Here is a 3,950-nt window from a genome sequence, read left to right as displayed (position 1 = left end):
ATGATGCAATGAGACACTTTGGTCTTACGGAAAATCTTCGGGGATACATGGCAGGAGGAAAGGAATGGGTTCTTGATAGTGGATGTACCGATCACATGACCGGAGATAAAGATATGTTTCGTGAGCTTGCTGAACACGACGGCCCTCGAAAGTATGTCACTTTTGGTGATAACTCAAAGGGTAAGGTGGTTGGCCTTGGTAAGGTGGCCATCTCACATGATAGCTCCATACAAAATGTCATGCTCGTTGAATCTCTTGGCTATAATCTGCCTTCCGTTTCTAGACTAGTTGACTTTGGCTTCAATGTTCTATTTACCGAAGTAGATTGCCAAGTGTTTCATAGAGATAATCATAAAATGGTCTTTGCCAGCATACGCAAAGGTGATCTATAATTGTTGATTTCACTAAAAAGGCTCAACCTAGAAATTTCTTAATCGCTAAATCCTCTAAAGGTTAGTTGTGGCATAGATGGTTAGGTCATATGGGCATGCGAAACCTTGACAAGCTTATTAAAGGTGATCATATCCTTGGTGTTAAAGATGTCATATTTTATAAGGATAGACTTTGCAGCACTTTTCAAGAAGGTAAACAAGTTGGAGGAAGCCATCCCGTGAAAAACATCATGACCATGAGGAGGCCGCTCGAGCTACTTCACATGCATCTTTTTGGTCCCAACGCTTACAAAAGTCTGGGTGGAATTCTTTTGGTCTAGTTATAGTTGATGATTTTTCAAGATTTACATGGGTGTTCTTTCTCGATGATAAATCGCAAGTTCAAAAGATCTTCAAAAACTTTGCTAGGAAGGCTCAAAATCAATTTGAAGTGAAGATCAAGAAGGTTCGCAGCGACAACGGAACAGAGTTTTCAAGAACGCAAATGTGGACACCTTTCTTGACAAAGAAGGGATTTCACATGAGTTCTTGGCTATGTACACACCTCAACAAAATGGAGTTGTTGAGAGGAAGAACCGGACGCTCATTGAAATGGCGAGAACAATGCTTGATGAGTACAAGGCACCAAAGCACTTTTGGGCGGAAGCGGTTGAGACAAATTGCCATGCAACAAATCGCTTGTATCTTCACAAGCTACTCAGCAAGACGGCATACGAGCTTCTCACTGGTAACAAACCCCAAGATGGATACTTTCGAGTATTCGGCTCAAAGTGCTACATTCTTGATAAGCATCATCGTTTGAAATTTTCTCCTAAATCTCATGAGGGATTCCTACTTGGTTACAGCTCAAACTCTCACACTTACCGTGTCTACAACAATTTCACCTGAAAGGTTGAAGAAACGGTAGATGTGAAGTTTGATGAATCTAACGGCTCGCAATTAGAGCAATTGCCAATTGGTGTAGGAGATAAAGATCCTTCGGAAGCAATCCAAGACTTGTCTATTGGCAAGGTTCGTCCAACGGAGGTGAAGGAGAGTACCTTGTCCGTCCAAGTGGAAGCTTCTACCTCACGACAAGGTGAACCAAGAGTTGATATGGAAGCATCCACAAGTAGGACAAACCAAGATGAAGAAAACGAGGAAGTACACCAAGGTGAACCGAATCAACCTCCTTCTCCACCACGACAAGACAACGACAACATCAATAACGATGAAGGCCAAGAAGAAGAACGAGATGATGAAGAAGATGTTCCATCCCGATCAAAGCAAAAGCTCCCACGAGTTCGAGCAAGAGTTGCTAGAGATCATCCCGTCGAGCAAATCTACAATGATATCCAAACCGAGAGAATCACTCGCTCTAAATCTCGTTTGGCTAACTTTAGTGAACAGTATTCATTCATCTCTAGCATTGAACCTATGAAGGTTGAAGAAGCATTGGAAGATCCGGATTGGATAAACGCCATGCACGAAGAACTACACAACTTTGAGAGAAACCAAGTGTGGACGTTGGTCGAGAAGCCCGACAACAACCACAACATCTTTGGTAGCAAATGGGTGTTTCGCAACAAGCAATATGAAGATGGACACGTAGTTCGCAACAAAGAACGTCTCGTCGCCCAAGGCTACACTCAAGTCGAAGGTATGGACTATGGTGAGACATATGCCCCCATTGCTAGACTTGAGTCCATTCGCATCTTACTTGCCTATGCTAATCACCATGATATCACTTTATACCAAATGGACATTAAAAGTGATTTTCTAAATGGTGAAATTGAGGAGGAAGTTTATGTTAAGCAACCTCCCGGCTTTGTTAATCTTAAGAAACCCAATCATATTTACAAGCTTCACAAAGCTCTTCATGGTCTTAAACAAGCTCCGAGAGCATGGTATAAATGCTTGACCAAGTTCCTTATTGAAAAAGGCTTTAAGATTGGAAAATTTGATTCTACTCTTTTCACTAAAAGGGTTAATGCAGAATTATTTGTGTGCCAAATTTATGTTGATGGCATTATATTTGGATCAACTAACCCTCATTTTAGTGAGAAGTTTGGGAAGCTTATGTCAGAGCAGTTTGAGATGTCTATGATGAGTGAACTCAAGTTCTTTCTTGGTTTGCAAATCAAGCAAACTAAGGAAGGCACCTTCGTCTCTCAAACGAAGTACACCAAAGACTTGTTCAAGAAGTTCAATATGAAAGAATGCAAAGATATGAGTACACCCATGCCTACTAGTGGACATCTTGACTTGACCAAAGATGGTGAACCCGTTGATCAAAAGGTTTATCGCTCTATGATTGGTTCATTATTGTATCTATGTGCCTCTCCTCCCGAGATCATGCTAAGTGTGTGCATGTGCGCACGATATCAAGCGGCCCCTAAAGAATGGCATCTTAAGGCCGTGAAAATGATAGTGAGATACTTAATTCATACACCAAACTTTGGCATTTGTGTAGGATCGAAAATATGTCTAGAGGGGGGTGATTAGACTACTTGACCAAATGAAACCTTATCCTTTTCCCAATTTTAGTCTTTGGCAGATTTTAGCTATCTTAGCACAAGTCAAGCAATCTCAACACAATTCAAGAAAGCATGCAAAGAGTATATGAGCAGCGGAAAGTAAAGCATGCAACTTGCAAGAATGTAAAGGGAAGGGTTTGGAGAATTCAAACACAATTGGAGACACGGATGTTTTTGCCGTGGTTCCGATAGGTGGTGCCATCGTACATCCACATTGATGAAGACTTCAACCCACGAAGGGTAACGGTTGCGCGAGTCCACGGAGGGCTCCACCCACGAAGGGTCCACGAAGAAGCAACCTTGTCTATCCCACCATGGCAATCGCCCATGAAGGACTTGCCTCACTAGCGGTAGATCTTCATGAAGTAGGCGATCTCCTTGCCCTTACAAACTCCTTGGTTCAACTCCACAATCTTGTCGGAGGCTCCCAAGTGACACCTAGCCAATCTAGGAGACACCACTCTCCAAGAAGTAACAAATGGTGTGTTGATGATGAACTCCTTGCTCTTGTGCTTCAAATGATAGTCTCCCCAACACTCAACTCTCTCACAGGATTTGGATTTGGTGGAAAGAAGATTTGAGTGGAAAGCAACTTGGGGAAGGCTAGAGATCAAGATTCATATGGTAGGAATGTAATATCTTGGCCTCAACACAAGTGTAGGTGCTTCTCTCTCAAAAAATGCAAGTTGGAAGTGTAGGTTCGTTCTGATGGCTCTCTCCATGAATGAAGAGGAGGTGGAGGGGTATATATAGCCTCCACACAAAATCTAACCGTTACACACAACTTGCCAACCTCGGTGGGACCGAATTGGTAACCTCGGTCAGACCGATTCAACAAATCTAGTGATCATTAGGATTTTCGGTGGGACTGACATGCAACTTGATAGGACCGATATGGTTAGGGTTAGGGCATAATGTAATCTCGGTGGGACCGATTTTGGTAATAAGATAACCAGAGAGTTGGTCAGGTAAACTCGATGGGACCGGTTCACTCATTTCAGTGGGACCGAAATGTTACGAAAAGGAAACAGGAAGTTTACAT

Source organism: Triticum aestivum, chromosome 5B (assembly GCF_018294505.1).
Source record: "Triticum aestivum cultivar Chinese Spring chromosome 5B, IWGSC CS RefSeq v2.1, whole genome shotgun sequence".
NCBI classification, from domain to species: domain Eukaryota; kingdom Viridiplantae; phylum Streptophyta; class Magnoliopsida; order Poales; family Poaceae; genus Triticum; species Triticum aestivum.
The sequence above is the reverse complement of the archived record's forward strand: the minus strand, read 5'-3'. Positions refer to the sequence as shown.